The sequence below is a fragment of the Bos taurus genome, chromosome 1, assembly GCF_002263795.3.
Source record: "Bos taurus isolate L1 Dominette 01449 registration number 42190680 breed Hereford chromosome 1, ARS-UCD2.0, whole genome shotgun sequence".
NCBI classification, from domain to species: Eukaryota; Metazoa; Chordata; class Mammalia; order Artiodactyla; family Bovidae; genus Bos; species Bos taurus.
The window spans coordinates 29,047,633-29,066,691 of record NC_037328.1 but is presented as its reverse complement, the minus strand read 5'-3'; the positions used below and the strand labels follow the sequence as shown (position 1 = coordinate 29,066,691).

At 37.9% G+C, this 19,059-nt stretch overlaps 1 pseudogene; it reads right to left on the bottom strand.

Annotated features, from left to right (window-relative positions):
- Positions 1-5,942: 5,942 nt before the first annotated feature.
- On the bottom strand, positions 5,943-18,687 carry LOC521010 (peptidyl-prolyl cis-trans isomerase FKBP2; annotated as a pseudogene).
- Between the last annotated feature and the right edge of the window lie 372 nt (positions 18,688-19,059).

Sequence of the window (19,059 nt, the reverse complement as noted above, 5' to 3'; positions counted from 1 at the left end):
ATGATGGCTCTTCATTGCTACCCATCTTGTAAAATCCTAATCAAAATAGTATATCAATCTGGGAAAATAAGTTACTTGATGCAGGAAGATATTTTAATTTGGTAAGACAAAAGAAAGCCCTTGGATATAGTTGAGCCTGGAATGCAAGCAATATTATTTGGAATAGAGCTGGGGTTAAGCTAAGTGCTATGATGGGTGCGATTCAGAGCAACAATCTGCTCCTGACCTTCATAGAAATGGAAATATGACATGTAATCTTTGTGCCTCGGTTTCTTTGCTCAACATAGTGTTTCTAAGAGATTCATTCATTGTGTCACATGTATCAGATTACTTTTCATATTATTATTGTTATTGAATACATGACCAAACCACACACTCTTTTATGTATTCCTGCTGAGAAGCACTTAAACAGTTTCCAGTTTGGGGATGCAATTGACTAAAACGGCTATAAACCTTCATGTATGAGTTTTTGTGTATAAAACTACTTTAAAGTTTTCTTTTTGGTAAATATCTACAGAAGGAATTGCTTTGACAAAGTAACTTAATGTTTAGCTTTATAGGAAATGCCGAACATATTTCCTAGGTAGTTCTACTATTTTACCCTCTCATCAGCAATATGAGTGTTCTAGCTGCTTTACATCCTTGCTAACATTTGGGCTGATCAATTCCTTCAGTCGTTTCTAATTGATGTTGATGTGGTGTTTCACTGTAATTTAAGTTTGCATTTTTCTGATGACTGATGATAGCGAGGCTCTTTCTGTGTGTTTATTCCACTTGAATTTGTTCTTCTGTGAAGTATCTTTCAATATTTTACTAGTTTAATATTTTGTTTTTCTGTTACTGAATTGTAGGAGCTCAAATATCCTGGACTCAAATCATCTGTTGCGTATTGTTCCAGCCTTTTCATTTTCTTATGGTGTGTTTTGATGAACAGATGTTTTTAACTTAAAGTCCAATGTATTGTACTTTTTCTTGTTAACGCTCATTTTGCCTTTTCTCATAATTTATCCAAGATTCCCAGAAATATTTGTCTATGTTTATTTCTAGAAATGTTATAGATTTGGACTAATGTTTTAGGTCTGTGAATATCTCAAATTAATTTTTTTATTATTGTGAGATAATGAGTATTAAAGTTAATATTTTCTCATACTTTTATTCCATTTTTTCCAGATCACTTGCTGATAAGAATTTCCCCTATTAAATTGCTTGGCTGGGTGTTATGGAAAATCAGTCTCTTTCTGCATTTTCTTTTCACCTCCACTAATCTATTTGCCTGTAGTCCTACCAACATTTCCTTGTTTTGACTACTGTAGATTCATAGCACCCAACAAACAAATAAGAAACACTATTTTTGCCCTTATTTCTGCTTTCTGGTGTGCCACCTTTGGCTATATGCTTTATCTTTCTTTAAGGACATAGAACAAAAAAATTAGCTGTCATGACATTTCATATCTAGTAACTTAATATTCCAGCTGTAGTTAGGTTGGGCTTCCTGAATAGTTCAGTGGAAAAGAATCTGCTTGCAATGCAGGAGACTTGGAGACGGTGACTTCAATCCCGGGTCAGGAAGATCCCCTGGAGGAGGAAATGGCAGCCCACTCCAGTATTCTTGTCAGGAAAATCCCATGGACTGAGGATCCTGGTGGGCTACAGTCCAGAGGTCACAAAAATATTGGACATGACTCAATGACAAAACAACAACTTAAACTTCCAGCTACATTGGGCATATAACCAGGCTTCTAAACTATAGCAAGAGATAATTTGACCATTTACTTCATTATTGCATAATAGGTAAAATCAAAGATCTTCTGAGGTAGAGAGTTTCAAACTTTTTCATATTCCACTTTGATTTATTCAGTTTACACTTTAACCCACTTGAGTTCAGTTCAGTTCAGTCGCTCAGTCGGGTCCAACTCTTTGCGACCCCATAGACTGCAGCACACCAGGATTTATTTCCATCACCAGCTCCCAGAGCCTATTCAAACTAATATCCATTGTGTTAGTGATGCCATCCAACCATCTCATTCTCTGCTGTCCCCTTCTCCTCCCGCCTTCAATCTTTCCCAGCATTGGAGTCTTTTCTAATGACTCAGTTCTTCGCATCAGGTGGCCAAAGTATTGGAGTTTCAGCTTCAGCATCAGTCCTTCCAATGAATATTCAGGACTGATTTCCTTTAGGAATGACTGGTTGGATCTCCTTGCAGTCCAAGGTACTCTCAAGGGTCTTCACCACCACCACAGCTCAAAACCATCTATTCTTCAGCGCTCAGCTTTCCTTATAGTCCAACTCTCACATCCATACATGACTACTGGAAAAATCATAGCTTTGACTAGACGGACCTTTGTTGGCAAAGTAATGTCTCTGCTTTTTAATATGCTGTCTAGGTTGGTCATAGCTTTTCTTCCAAGGAGCAAGTGTCTTATAATGTCATGGCTGCAGTCACCATCTGCAGTGATTTTGGAGCTCAAAAAACTAAAGTCTGTCACTGTTTCCATTGTTTCCCCATCTATTTGCCATGAAGTGATGGGACTGGATGCCATGATCTTAGTTTTCTGAATGTTGAGCTTTAAGCCAACTTTTTCACTCTCCTCTTTCACTTTCATCAAGAGGCTCTTTAGTTCTTCTTCGCTTTCTGCCATAAGGGTGGTGTCATCTGTGTATCTGAGGTTATTGATATTTTTCCTGGCAATCTCTTGATTCCAACTTGTGCTTCATCCAGCCCACATTTCTCATGATGTATTCTGCATATAAGTTAAGTAAGCAGGATGACAATATACAACCTTGGCATATTCCTTTCCTGATTTGGAACCAGTCTGTTATTCCATGTCCAGTTCTAGCCGTTGCTTCTTGACCTGCATGCAGATTTCTCAGGGGACAGGTCAGGTGGTCTGCTATTCCCAACTCTTTAAGAATTTTCCACAGTTTGTTGTGATTCACATAGCCAAAGGCTTTGGTGTAGTAAATAAAGCAAAAGTAGATGTTTTTCTGGAACTCTCTTGCTTTTTGGATGATCCAATGGATGTTGGCAATTTGATCTCTGGTTTCCTGCAAGTATCAACTCCTGAAAATGTGAATCTTTAAACTTTGTGATAGACTCTTAATTATAAACTTGCTTAAAATAATAATAAAGAGGAAATATTAGTTTATATAACAGAAAAATCCAGAAGTAAGAGAGTCAGCTTTAGGAAGAGTGTCATAACTGCTGTCTTGGTCTTTCTCCTCTCCCCAACCCCTCTCACCATCAGTTCTAGCTGTCTCTTCACTCTTTTATTTTCTGTGTTAGTTTCAATCTCAGGCAAACTTTCACTATATAGAGGCTGTTGGTGGCTCTTGGTTTATCAACTTAGCTTCTCTTTCCAGTGATTTCTGAAAGAGTCTTGGGCTTAACTCCCTCGCTCAACTAGGATCTTATAACTGTCCTTGAGCTGCTCATTGTAAACGTGTTTGACTGGATGTGTCTACTTATCATCCCTCAGAGCAGGGTGAAATGAGGCCAGACTTACCTGAATTACTTTGCAAGCAAAAATAGAAGTCATAATTGCCACAAAAAAGGGGGAAAATGCAGGCTGAACAGACAAAAACAAGAGACTATTTCTATAGTTCATGATACCAGAGTTAAATTAGATGACTGAAAGTGAAAGTGAAGTTGCTCAGTCATGTCCAACTCTTTGCGATCCCATGGACTGCTGTCTCCCAGGCTTCTCTGTCCACGGGATTTTCCAGGCAAGAGTACTGGAGTGGGTTGCCATTTCCTTCTCCAGAGGATCTTCCTGATCCAAGGATCAAACCCAGGTCTCCTGCTTTGCAGGCAGATGCTTTACCCTCTGAGCCACCAGGGAAGCCCTAAATTAGATGACTATGTTGCAGTAATTATTTTTAAAAGAAATTTCATTTCATAATTTTTCCTTCTACTCTTTACCTTCTGTCCCAGGACATGAAGACACCCAGTTTCTTCTTGCCACGTAACTCAAGAGATCTTGAATGTAAAATGAACCCCCCAAATTTATTTTAAAACACTGAAGTTATTTTATGTCAAAACTTCTGATACGTATGGTTTAACACAATGTGTATTTTTTGACTTTTCAGTAGCATTTCCTGGCCACTGATAGTGGCATGAATGCATTGCTGTGCTATAAGCAGTTCTAGGCTGGTTTTCAATAGTTTAAAATGTAATTTCTCTGAAAGAAATTTCAGATAAAAAATTGGCATTCTGATCTCTGCAAGTACGCTTCATTTTTATAGTGATTAAAAAGGTCCATTTAGTTGATTTGTCAGCCTTGTAAGAACTTTCTGTTAGATACTCATCCAAGTGCTTTGGCAAAGGGCCATATTATATGGATAAAAGGGGAGGAGAGTTTAAATCTTTTTGAATAATTTTTTAGTCTCTGATGCAAATTACCCAAAGTCTACATGTGCATTAACTCCAGCATTACCTCAGGGTTAAACAAACTTGTTTTACCATCACTTTTGATCTCTGGACAAAATGGATTTATGTTTCTGTGAATCCATGTAGCTACAACCATAAGTCACTGTCCTCAGAATACTTTAAGGGTTTTCTTCAAATATTATTGCTTAATAAAAACATGCTAGAAAATGAATCATCATGCCCTCAATAAACATCTCTGTTTAGTATTAAAAACTCACCTTTCTAATTTCATAGTCAAGGCCTGAGAGTCCCTGGGTAAATTGGACCCCACTCCAGATGGTGCGTTAAGCAATCCATTCCACTTGGCCAGCATTTAGCTCAGAGACCAGCAAACTTAATTATCCTATCCTTATTTGTAGAGTTATTTCACCTTAGCACCTTCTAGCTCCAGAACACATCATAATGTAACAGAACTCTCTGGAAAACTCATTTCTCTTATGGCCATTAGCATCTGTTTTTTCGACCTCCTCCTTGCTTGCCCTCAGCATCTGTTTGCAGTCCTTCTGGCCCCTTTCATGGTAGCCAATTGTTTTACAAAGGGCCCCTTTCCCTCCCCTTTGTTGTTGAAAACATCAATTTCTATCTCTCTACTCCTTTTTTTAAAATTAAGTATATTTCTAAATATGAAAAAACAACTAGAAGATCATTTTCCCAAGAGACTCTATTGAGAAGAATAATCAGCATCATGCAAGCTGTTTCTTTCCCTTTTTCCCCTGGTATAACCACTACACTGGCCTTCACAGATTGTTCACTTGGCAGAGGGAAATAAGAGGAAGGGCTTCTAGAAGCAAACTGGTTGCGACCCTTGTAATCCCAGTGGGACATCCAGGTCAATGAAAAAGGGAAGCAGAGATCTTCAATCACCTCTTGGATCTCTGTGGGTGTGTAGTTCTCCTGATTTCTTTGGTCCCTGTTTTCCGGTGCTGCCTTGGGGTTCTTCCAGACATCTAACACAAAGATTCCTAAGATCTTCCTCTGATGATTGCTTCTTCTTTGATGTCCTGGGTTTCCCAGGACCTGCTGCTGATAAAGTGACCTTGTCCTGTTCCTCTTCTATGCAATATTGCTTCTTGTACCTGTAGCTCTTGGTGAATGCATTAGACTAGTTGTCCAAAATGAAACACAAAGCATTTCTGCTTGTTTATAAAATAGTTTCTTATAGGTTATGCATAGGCATTCCATTATCCTACCATGAAACTTGATTCTCTATTATGTGTCATTATCCATATAAGAAGTAGCACAAAACAGTGGGTAGATATCATAGGTCTTGATGACAAACTGCCTAAATTCAGGTCCTAACTCCAGTCATCACCAGCTGTGTGACCTTAGAAAAGCTACTTAATCTCTCTGTGCTTTGGTTTCCCAATCATAGAATAGATGAAATAGTAACACTCAGTCAAATGTTATTGGAAGGACTTAGTGTCTACAACCCTTGTCTAAAATCCACAAGACAGGAAGTACCCTAGAATTAAGAGATTTTTCTTTTCTTTTTTTTCTTTTTTTTGGGGGAGGGGAAGTTTAAGGGTTTTTTTTCTTTCTTTAGACAGTCTGGTCCCTGATGGGGGCCTCTCCACCACCCCTCTCCAGTTTGGCTACAGTTCTGAATGTTGCTTGATTTTGAGCAGCTCCACCTCGAACACCAAGGTTGCACCACCTGGAATCTTTGGGGAAGCTCCCTGCTCTCCATACCCTAGCTCTGATGGAATCACCAGCTTCTGCTTTTCCCCCTCACACATCTCTAGCAGCCCCTGGTCCAAGCCCTCGGTGACCTGGCCTGTGCCCAAGGAGAAGACAAAGGGCTGGTTCTGGGGCAGGCTGCTGTCAAACTCTGTTCCATCTTCTAGCTTCCCCGTGTAGTGCAGCTGCAGGACGTCCCCTTTCTGCGATTTGATGGGACAGTGGTCTACCCATTTCTTGACTCCAATCTGCAGCTTCCGTTTGCCCTCAGCCCCTGTGGCCATGACCAGGGCACTCAGGCAGATGGACAGTACTGTCAAGACCCAGCTCTCTCTCCTCACCACGCCCCCCCATTTTTATTTTTTAAAGAAAGGTTAAATAGAGTCTATGTATCACATAATACCCCATGACAGAGTTTGAGCAGTAGAGTCAAACATATTAATTATTCTACAGGAAAGTACACACATACTCACACTAAATTGAATTAAAAAAGACTAGAAATAGTCACATAGTTGTTCAGATGAAGTTTTGCCATCAAATGACTTTAAGTTAGGTCAGGTATTGCTGTCAAATGAGTTGTGAAAAATGTGTTTCAGCTGGAATTGCCTGAATATAGTGTTTAGCTTGGTGTTTAGTACATAACAGGAACTTCCCTAGTGGTTCAGATAGTGAAGAATCTGCCTGCAATGCAGGAGACCCGAGTTCAATCCCTGATCAGGAAGATCCCCTGGAGAAGGAAATGGCTACCCACTCCAGTATTCTTGCCTGAAGAATCCCCATGGACAGAGAAGCCTGGCAGGCTACAGTCCATGGGGTCACAGTCAGACATGACTGAGTGACTAACAATTTCACTTTGTACATAGTAAGCTCCTCAGACATTATCTACTTTTTACAATTACTAATATTATTACTCAGTCAAAACATTTATTGAGTGTCTACCACATGCTGTTTATTCTGACACGTTATTGTCATATGTCATAATGAGCTACTTGATTGAGGTCAGATCCCTTTCCTTTTCATCAGATTGTTTAATTAGTTAATACTTTTTTTTTTTTTAAAAAGATTGAGTGAACGCTTTGGAACTTGAGGAGAGAGATGCCAAAAGATTTTTTTCTAACAAAATTGAAAAAATTTTCTCCTCCAGATAAATTTAATAATCAGATATGGACCTCATTGGTTTATTTTTTTTAATTTTTGTTGTGTAATTGACAAAATTGTAATACATATACAAAGTATACAATGTGATGATTTGATATATGTATACAGAAGTATTAAATTAGCATATTCCCACCAAATTAGCATATTCATCACCTCACATATTTACTTTTTTATGAAAACGTTTAAGTTCTACTTTCTTAGCAAGTTTTAATTATACAATACAGTGTCACCAACTATAGTCACCATGTTGTATATTAGATTCTAATCCTGAGGTGGTAATGGCTCCTGGCAGAACTGGAAATGGCTGCTAATCCCATCATGAAAGAAAGTGTAAGTGTTAGTTGCTCCGTCCTGTCCACCTCTTTGCAACCCCATGGACCGTAGCCTGCCAGGCTCCTCAGTCTGTGGGCTTCTCCAGGCAAGAATACTGGAGTGGGTTGCCACTCCCTTCTCCAGCTGATCTTCCCTACCCAGGGATAGAATTTGGACCTTCTGCATTGCAGGCAGATTCTTTACCATCTGAGCCATGAGGGAAGTGCAATCCCATTCTAGCCCTCTTCAAGACAGAGTGGTTCATCCTTCCTCAAGTTCCTCCAGCACATCTGGTCTCTGCTCCTGAGATGGTCTATCTCACTCTTATATTTGAGATGACAGGCTATGTCAACAGCCAGTTGTAACGCTTTGTCTTCTATTTAAGCCACTGAGAGGTGGGCATCTTCTGTCTTCTATTGGATATTACATGGTAGCAAGTATGTGAAAAATTTCATGACAAATTACAAAATATACAAACTATAGAAAACCACATGCTCCTGTTTTCTTCCTTACTTATATAAATGACACCTTGGGACTAGGGTAAAGGAACATATGGCATCATTCACTGCTAACAACAGTTTATTGAATCGGTCTGTTCACAGATGAAAGAAGCCTTGTTCCAAGCTAACTGGCCAAGGTCTTAACCTGTAGGACAGTCCTCATAGATTTAAACCTAAGCATATTCAGTGACCTGCATAAGTGATAAAAGAGGTCATCAGAATTTTTTTCAGCTAAATTTCTATAAGTAGTCTGGACTTTAGTTTTCATTTTTTAAAAAGGTTACTATTTTATGATTATAGACCAAACTAAAGGAATATTCTATGAATTTTTCTGTAAGTAGGTTGGCCCCTGGTTTTCATTTTTTACTGTTAAATAACCACAGATTGAATACAAGAAATTATGTATGTACACTTATATATACATACAGATGGTATTATAGGACATATAGATAATAAAAATATATCTATGTATTTTATATATAGATATTTAATATCTATATAGATTATATATCCTATCTTATCTATTGTTTTATCTTATATCTATGTATTTATATATATATTTCTATCTATCCATAGATAGAAATACAGTTATCTTCTATTAAAAGTCTGTCTAGACTTTTTCCTTTCCAAAACCTTTTTTTTCAGTATACATCTCCTCTATCCACTCAGTGAAATGTGAAATTCACTCAGGAGGCCACTTTATTCCTAGCCTAAAATTCCTGATGTTCTGAACACTTGATATGGTGCCCTTTAGGATTACTGCCAGTTGAACCTAAATTCTGTGGCCATTACCCCGTAAAGTACATCAGGCTGTGAGACAAGCTCTTAAAGGAAAGTAGTTTTTCAAGCTACATTATGGTGCTTTTAAAGGGAATAAAATCCTTAATGAGAAAATGAGTCTCTTGAGACTTCTGGCTCCAAGGTCAGCTCCGCACACTTGCCCTCTTGCTTGGCAGAGAATCTGTTCAGGGACATTTCAGGGAGCCCATTCTGTAAAAGGTCCAGGATGAAATAGGATGACAGCCTGTTCTCTGGAGCCTCTGTTGAGCAACTTTATAATTCTCTGACAGATTCCCTGAGAAGCTGTTCCCACACAACAATCCCGAGTCACCAGCCTCTCCCGCTGTTACCACCCAACCAAGGAAGGAGGAACCGGGTTGCTAAGGAACCTGATGCAATAGCACCTGATGGAACTAACACTTGTCAGCTAATAACAGTTCAGTGTGAATAAACTTCTCAGAATCTTCCCGGGTGCATGAATACCCTGCCAGATTCTGCAGGGCTTCGGCCCTGTATTTATTTACCTTTATTTCTACTCACATTTAGGGCAGTGCTAAGTAAACGTTTTTGGAGTGTCAGCTGAGGTCAGCCTGCTCTACAATATTGTCCTCAGCTGGTTCTTCCTTGTTGTGGGTGAGGAGGAAGAAGAAGGGCTTTTTCTAGCCACTGTTACTCGTGGCTTGAATCTATGCTGGAAGTAGTACAAAGAGGGGATTGCTTTCAGAGACCACAGAAACGAGGCTGACAGAGCTTACGTGAACCATGGAGTGTGATGATTAGGAGAGAAAACGGTGCTTCAGATTCAGAATCATCCACCAAATGCTAAGATAGGTATTGTGGATGTTGCTGAATAAAGGGTGATGAAAAGCCTCTAAAAATTATTGTGCAAATGACTTTTGGAGTCTCTCTAGGTGGTCTCCATTAGGTGATGGTATAATTTAAGTGCAGCTGCCCCTCTTCTAGGAGAGTGGTTAAATAAAGCCTTGATAATGAGATACAGAAAACAGGATTGGAATCATTTTGTTCATTTTGGCTTCTCATACACCCGTATTTAAGGCTTTTTGGTAAGCTACAATGAACACTTCAACATTGTGAGAAATAGAGATGACACTAAAATGTAATTATATTTAATATATGGAATGCAGAATAATAACATTCTGTAAACTAGGACAGGTCAAAGAAAGGGAGAATCTAATCTGGTTTCCTGCACCTCTTTCCATCTCTTCAACATTAACTAAAGCTCACTGTAAGATATATTAAAAGGAGATGAATTCATTGGTGTGGTTCTTTGTTATTTTACCTTCATCCAGAAATGTAATTAAGAAGCAAATCATATTACTTTGATGACAGAGACAAAGTTTGTCAGAAATGGCATTATTACCAAAATTAGAGAAAACACAGACTACATTCCCACTTTTAATTTATCACAATAGTGATAAAAGTTCTAAATGCTCCAAAATGGTGAAATCAAATAAGAACTATCAGCATTTTGTTACTTATGAGCAGAACTAATTTCCTTTCAGCCTTATGGAATTAATGACATAATTTATGGTGCATTTCATTGCTTTTAATAGTGGTAGAATGTATAAAACAATGCATACTGTATATGTATAAAAACAATACTTTTTTCTCAAGCTCTTATCAGCCTATGAATTCTTGAGATAAACTTAAAAGTCATCAAAGTGGTAAGTAGTGTTCTTGATTAAGAAAATAAGACTCAGGAATTCAAAGGTTTATGAACTTTATTCAAGTTTATGCAGCATCTATTTCCCAGGATGGAAAAAAATCTCCACCTGCTTTATTTCACACACCTCCTGACTCTGAGCCTCTGGGGCATAATAAAGTCACTGGTCTATACTTTCACCCTGATGAGATCTTCTGTCAGAGGTGACCTTTTTGTTCTTGTTCAAGCCAGACCCAGTCGCCAATATGTGCCTGATGACTTATTGAAAGCTTTAAACTCTCTTAACTCCTTGTATGCTGCAGTTCTGCAGGCTGCATCTGCCCAGAGACTACACATAGTACTTCCCATGCTCAGAGCTCTGGTAACAAACTGCACACTCCAGTCAAGACTCTCCTAGGTCACTGAAGGGATTTGATGAAATTTACCATGTCCCTTCTAGGTGCTTTTTATCTTGTTGAAAGGACCGTGATCATTTTAGGAGGCCATCCTCAGCTCACATGTTATTGTCCAAGAGCTTCTTTAAAGATTTTCCAACATCATTCTTCCTTCCCCTCTCCTGCCCTAGCATGTGAGACAGCAAACTGGTTCTTCCAGGATCTTTGTAGCAGGAGAGGATAAGGGACGACATTTTTTTTTGGTCAAAAGAAAGAAGAAAGGCTCAGAGCTGGGAGTCACATTAAAACAGTAAGACTGTTGACTTTTGCCCTGGACCTTTAGATGGCACAATGATAAAGAATCTACCTGACAATCCAGGAGACACAAGAGACACAGGTTCTATCCCTGGGTCGAGAAAATTCCCCTGGAGTAGGAAATGGCAAACTACTCCAGTATTGTAGCCTGGATAATCCCACGGACAGAGGAGCTACAGTTCCTGGGGTCACAGAGTTGGACATGACTGAGCACAAATGCACTTTACATACATTTGATCCTAGGAAATAGCAAAGGTTAAAGAAATCCCCCTACTCTTGTGTTCCAGCAAACAGCATACTGCAGAAGCCACCCTACCCCATATGATTTAGATACAACTCACAGATGTGTCCTTATATACCTATGACAAGTCAGACATAGACTCTCCAAATGTCCATTCTTTGCCTCATAAGTGATTTGCTGAACTGCCTATTCCTGCTAATCAATCAGAACACTCAAACTTAATTTTCTCTCCTTTCCCCAGGTCCCTGAATTTTGACCTCCTTCATCCTAAGCCAGAATCCTAACTCTCCTAAAGAGCCCCTGTCAAGAGTAGGGGGCTTCACAGTAAACCACTCTTTGATCTGTTGTCTCATCAGGTCATCCTTCATCCTACTTTCCCATACCTGGTTCTCTCTAGCCTTGTTGACTTCTCCCTAGAAAAGAAAAGCCTTTTCCTGCTTAACTGTTGAGACACTAGCAGATCTCTTGTCCAGAGCATTCTCTGTGTTGCAATAATAGTTCACCTCTCCAACTGCAATAGTCACTCCCTCCAATCTGTTCTTAGGCCAAATTCAATGCTTTGATATTTCTTCTCACTACTAATCTCTTTGGGTCTGTCTCTCTCTCTTACATACACACATACACAGATTCCAATATGGCTATTTATGTTTCTTTAATTAACAAGTGTGATGATTGGGCAAGTTATAGGTAGGTTAACCATAGAAAAGCTAATTTTTCTTTATCTCTGAATTTCTGCCTACCTTTGATGTTCTCTCAAATTGCTTGGCAATCTCAAACTCCTTATTGAAATCTCTTGTTTTATATAGATGTCTTTTAAAACCGATTGGTAAAGCCAATCAATTTAACTCAGAAGAAAAACAAGCTTAGAAAACATGAGCAGCCCTTGATTTAATTGTTTCTTTTCCTTCTCAGTAAACAGAACATGATTTGCCATAAAAACCTCAAACTGTCATAGTTGACTGAATAAATTCTGAGGATTTTAGATAGAATAAATAATGCTTATTCTAACTTGGTATTGTTTTGGTATTTTTTTTTTCTCATGGGAGAGGATTTGTTATGTGTTTTAAAAGTTAAAAATAATATTTGTTTTTCATAGCATTCATTACTTACCAGGCCTATGTAGACTTTCATGGTTTAAGCCTTTTCAAATTAAATTTGAAGGACTGCTATTCTTTCCTATCAGAGTAAAACACATTCTAAATCCTAATAAATCTATTTCTTTAATATGCCCCTTGATGTATAATAGTGCAAACAAAAACACATAATGGGTTCCTCTTGAGAAAGGAAAATGTATTCACTCCTGATGAAAGATCTTTTGATAATTCACTCTTGGCTTCACCACTTGATTTATATCATCTTCCCACATTAATTTGTTTTTAATTTTTTCCTGCCTTCTAAGGTTTTTCTCATTTCAGTGACATGTACGTGACAGATGAGGTTGATGAACTACAGAAGTAAAGATCCTTAACTCAGATGAAAACTTTAAATTATTCTGTAGTCCCATAGAATCCATGAAAGAAATCGAGGAGCCTAGATTTCCAAGAGCTTGATCATAGTGTTTTAGAAACAAGTGACGAAATTGACAACAACAAACATTAAACAGAGTATGTTTCTTTTACCAATACTGAGTGGCTCCCTGGAGTGTATTTTTTCCAAGTCTTCAGCCAATTCAGTTTTGTAATCTAAAATGATGGCAAATATATGGAAGCTCTATAAAATTTCTTCTTTATCGTAGATTTTAATTTCAAAAATGTATTCCTTCTATGAACTTCATTTCAATTTAGGGGAAATTAAATAATTTAACTATCTTCATTTAAGTGAGGAAGCAGCAAAGATGACAATGTCTCAAGGTAAAGTTTGTATATGAATATAATAATAACCCCTTTACACATTCAGCCTATGTATGTACCTTCACAGAGAACTTCAACTACTTCATTTCTATTTTGTTTTCCACTAGCAGATTTAGAAGCTACTTATTAGATTATTTTTCTGTATTCTGTCTTAGTAATGGACTAATGTTTGGGTAATCTTTTCTTCTCTGTGATTAGATTTTGTGATTAGATTATTTTATGTATCTCATCAGTTGTCCTTTGATTTCCACCTAAGATTGAGTCGAAAATATAGCTCTACTAGAACGCTGGCCTCCTGGCACTGCTTCCTGGGGTAATTAAGAGTCATTGTGTATCAGTTTCTTCATCTGCAAAATAGAATTCAAGAGGAGATGAGAAAGGATCATACATTTAAAGCATCAGTTGCTGGGGATTGATTGATGCTTTTAAACTTGGTGCAGTCATCCCTCAGTATTCACAGGGTATTGGTTCCAGGACCCCATACTTGATACCAAAATCCACAGCTGCTCAAGTCCCTTATGTAAAATGACATAGTGCAAATCATTCCTTGGTATCTGCAGGTCCCACATCCTGTTGATGCAGAAGGTTGACTTAGTTGAGGATGATGTGTCCCATTTATTTAAATTATTAGTTTTATTTAAATTATTAGTTTTCCCCAGAGCACCTATATATACTGAACTTTTAATATTAGACTGAATTGTATTGGAACTTCTGACTGTATACCCATTGGATGCTAGAAATATCCTGGTTCAAGAGTAAGTTTGACTTACAAAAACAGCTGACCAGGGCAATTTATTAAAAAAAAAATACATTTGCCTTTATGCTTGTCCATGCTGAAGCTGAAGCTGCAATACTTTGGCTACCTGATGTGAAGAGCCAACTCATCAGAAAGGACCCTCATGCTGGGAAAGATTGAGGGCAGGATGAGAAGGGGATGACAGAGGATGAGATGGTTGGATGGCATCACTGACTCAATGTACATGAGCGTGAGCAAACTCAGGGAGATAGTGAAGGACAGGCAAGTCTGGTGTGCTGCTGTTTGTGGGGTCGCAAAGAGCTGGACACAACTTAATGACTGAACAACAACAGTCCTTTTGGAAGTAAATTCTTCAAGAAGAAATAGGAATGGGAATACTTTTAGATAGTAAATTCCTTCAGAATAAGTCAGCTCAGTGCATTTCTTACTTAACACTCCTGGAGCAATACTGTATTCAGAATGCTGGACTGGAAGTGTTTGGTTTGTGTGTTAAATTTCAGGATCTTCAAGCTGCAACTACAGGAAGGTATGGGGAAGACTATTCCTGTCCCTGTGGTGAACATCTTCTCACCTCTATCATGGGCATCTCTCCAGCAGAAGTCCCCTGGGGATCACAGTTTACAAATAGAAGATCTTGTACAATGTACAGGTACACAATATCTTTGAAACATGGGCTTGTGGATAGATTTGACCATTTAATTTTTGTAATTTCATTTCTACATGGACCCATGTTTTCAAAGCTATAACATAAGTGCTTTAAGCTACAGCATTCCTTAGCAACCCACCCACACTACTGACTTATTTAGATGTGTTCTATGAAATTGTATGTGAGGAGACTTTTTGAGAAGCCCTTTTTTTTTTCTTTAAATCACTGAGAACTGATATATTTCCCACTGACAAATGGCCTAACAACTAATGATTATCAGTGTGAATTCTGGAAGAAGCTATTTACAAATATTCTCTTCGTTTTAATGCATCCATGCCCTCTAATACACTATTTCAACAAAAGGCACCCTCTGTGTTTTACTAAAGAGCTTTTCCTTTTTAATTTCATACTAATATTCTTATACTTTGTTGCCTTATCATTTAAGCTTTTGAAATTAAGAATCTATTTACATTGCCTGTTTATCAGATTTTTTTAAAGCAAAGTGATATAAATAAATTGACTAAGATGGAATACTATAGCAATGTTAGGTCTAGCCGTATGTTTTCATTAATCCCCACGACCACCTTGCAAATGTATCTATCTTAAGGAACAAAAAATTGTGGCTTAGAGAGTATGTGTAGCTTGCTCAAGTCACATAGCTGGTCACTAGCAGCATGGGCATTCTAACCCAGTCATCCTAATTCTAAAGCCCATTCCTGTACTTCATCCTAGGTCCCAAGTCCATGTATGTATTGTTTGTAACACAGGGTCTGGCACAGCAGTCCCTTAAAATTATTTGTTGGAAGATGAGTGAAGAGCAAGTACTTGATGAATCAATATAGATATCCATCTATTAAATCTCTATATTGTATTTTATATTTTTATAAAAGCAAAGGCAAACAGCCAGACCTCCCACATACCTGTTCTACTGGAGAATTACTTATTTAAAATAATCATAGAATAATAGGTGTTGCCGATGTGGAGTTTAATGTAATCCATAGCACTTAGGATGAAACAGATATCAGACCTAGGAGAGAGACAGACCTTAGGACTTAAGAGGTGGTGTTTTTTTCATTGTATGATTATGAAGCACCAACTTTTTCCCTGTCGTGATCAGGGGCCCAGTTGTGGTTGCAGCTACTTGGTGTATTGGCCAATGATATGATCTGCCACTTGAGGTGTCTTGTTTCAGGGGATGTGGGCTCCTTGCTTGACCTAATAATGAAATGGAGTCCATCCCTATTGCTATACAAATATGATATGGTCGTTAGGTGACCTATTGACCAACTAGGAACTCTACCAGCATTATTTGCTTTAAGGACTTGTATTGCAAATTTTTGTGGAACTTCGTAAGAGATCAACAGGCAGGAAATCAGATTGAATGTTATCTCTTTTATTTTTGTTATAGTTTATATAATAGTTTTATTTTATATATGTTTATAAAAATTGCTATTGGTGCCATGTCTCCTCGATATCATCTATATAACCCTTCACTGAGCTAATTTTCCTTTTTTTTTTTTCCTTTTTCTCTTTTGGGGAGAACATATAAACTTTCAAGTTAGAAAAAGATCACTCGTGAATGAGAATAGCAGTGATAACAGTTACAATGATAAGACAGAATTAGTGTGATAATTACTTCTGCTTAATACTTTTTGCTAAACAAAACCCGATTTGTTAAGGAGAGAGGGGGAGTGGTTACCTACCTGGTATGATAAGAGGCATCAAACTTTCTTGGTCCTCAAATACTCCCATTTCTTTTGACTACATTTTTTAAAAATTCTGTACTAAAAGATTATTCTGCTTAATTAAAGGCTTAAAATGACAGTTCTCCTGGGAAGGCTTACACTGAGCAACTATCAATCCTTTTTGTGTGAATGAATTTCTGAAGAGTTAATAAGAAAAGAGATTTAGAGGGGGCCGGTAGTAAGGAGAGTCTCTACAAAGTAACTGAATACAGAATAGGATGATGAGAGTAGTCACTCAATAGGAAAATGTAAAGTTAATGTCATTAAGGCCACATTCATCTCGTTAAAGCTTTTTCTATTCCTAATGCTGCCCTAACCTATGACTTATTAAGCGGCAGTTCCTTTTTCTATTTTTAAAGTTTACATATGCCCAACATCTGGATAATTAAAAAATTCAATTAGACTCTCAATATATTCGGGTATTTGGAAATAAATAGCTAATCAACCACTCTTCTTTTAACCTTCTTTCCAGATGGAAAGAATCATAATCCTAAATGAAATTCCAGGATCACCGTGAGCATTTTAGTTTAATCTACTTAACAAAACAATAAAGATGGAAATGGCAAAATGAATACATTTCTTCTGTAAACTGAATATTATGGATAAAGTTATGAAGTCATCTCATTCAGCTAAAATTACATATAATTTTAGTTCTACTATGTACCCCAGAGGAATAAAAAGGAAATATCTGAATTTATTTATGTTCTATTACTTTTCATTCAGTGGAGTCAATGGTAAAAGTGATGGAGATGTTGTATACTATGCTTTAAATAGCTTGTTGTCTTTTCTTCTTTGTCTTAGGCTACCTTTTCATGTCTTTTGAAAGGCACAAGTATGTTAATTATTGGCTTAGATATAACAAAATACACTCATAATTATCTAGGCAAAACCTGTAACAGTATTGGCATGTTTCAGGAAATCCTAGGATAAGAAATTCAGCCAGGTTTGCATGGAACTAAAACGAAGAGCACTCAAAGCAGAGCAATCCAGACGACCCAGAAACCAAGATGACAACTTGCTCTTGTTTCCTCCTTCCTCCGTTTGTGTTCACATGGCCTTTAATTAGGCTTCCCAGGTGGTGCTGGGGTAAAGAACCTGCTTGCCAGTGCAGGAGACTTCAGAGACCAGGTTCAAATACATTTCCCTCTGTTCTCCACTCTTCTGCAATTGGCCTTTCTGCTCGCCCAACGAGGCTGGTGGGCAAGCATGCCTGTTTCAGTTCTAACTTTCCATGTTTTGCATGGCTCAGCACCCAAAGCCCATTGGAATCTGTTCCAATTTTTAAAATTCTTGAGAAAGTGAAGTTGACCTAACTTGGATCAAAATATGCATTTATAATCTTATTTCATCACCACCACTTAAGCCATTTTTTAATCACCAAGGAGTTTTTCAAGTTACTTCATCTTTATCCATCTAAATATTTTGAAGTACAAAAATATTTGAATTGGCACATGAGGTTGTTGCTAGATATTTTATTCCTAGCCACAAGTAGTCATTCTGGTAATATTAGAACCACTGGTATTCAGTTTTACAAATGTATTTTGCAGTCTCCTCAAAATAAGTAACTGTTGCATGTATTTTAAAAATTATCCTCAAATGGCTTATTTGTCATAGAATCCAGTCCATAACATCATGAGGTAAACCCTCAAAGTTTAATCTCCAAATTTTTTGTGGCCCCAACATACTCCATTCTACTATTTTTAACTAGATTCATTTGGGTCTATTAATATTAAAAATAAATCATTTTAAGATATTTTTAATTGAGATGTAGTTGTTTACAATGTATTACTTTCTGTTGTACAGCAAGTTGAATCAGCCAAATGTAAACATATATCCCCTCTGTCTTGAACCTCTCTCCCACACTCCATCCCATCCCACCCATCCAGGTCACCACAGAGCACTGAGCTGAGCTCCCTGCAGTATACAGACGGTTCCCACTAGCTATCTGTTTTACCTACGGGCAGTGCGCATACGTCCATCCCAAGCTCCCGAATCATCCCCCACCACGAGCCCCTTCTCCGTGTCCACACAGCCATTCTCTAAGTAGGTGTCTCTATTTCTGCTATTTAAAAAACAAAACAAAACATTTTCCCCCATGACATGTTCAGTCCAGTTGTTACCTCTCTGTGAATCCGTCCCTCACAAGTTTCCCTGACACAGCCCCATTGCACAGCAAGAAGATCCTCCTACCTGGTCTCTGCTCCTGTAACACATTAACCATGTCACAGATGATAGTATTAATATTTTGTAACTGCTTAACTTTTCTCTGATCAGCGCTCATAGGACTGGAATTCTGCCCTATTCAGTTTGCGTCTTCAGTGCCTACATACCACAGTGGTAAGTACACAGCAAGCGTACAATAAAGGTCAGTGGTCACTCAGAAATAGCGAAATTTAGCACCAGTGGCTACAGTATAGTGATGTGCCCTGGCCAGTGGAGTTCATTCTATTCTCAGATACAAATTTAGCCAGAAATGGTGTGCTATTCATCTTGGGTTGAAACTTTGCTTTACATTTTTCTTTTCATATAGTTTGGAGGACTCCTAAGAATAGTTTTTAATGTAAAGCAGTACAAAGAACTCCAGTTTTATAAA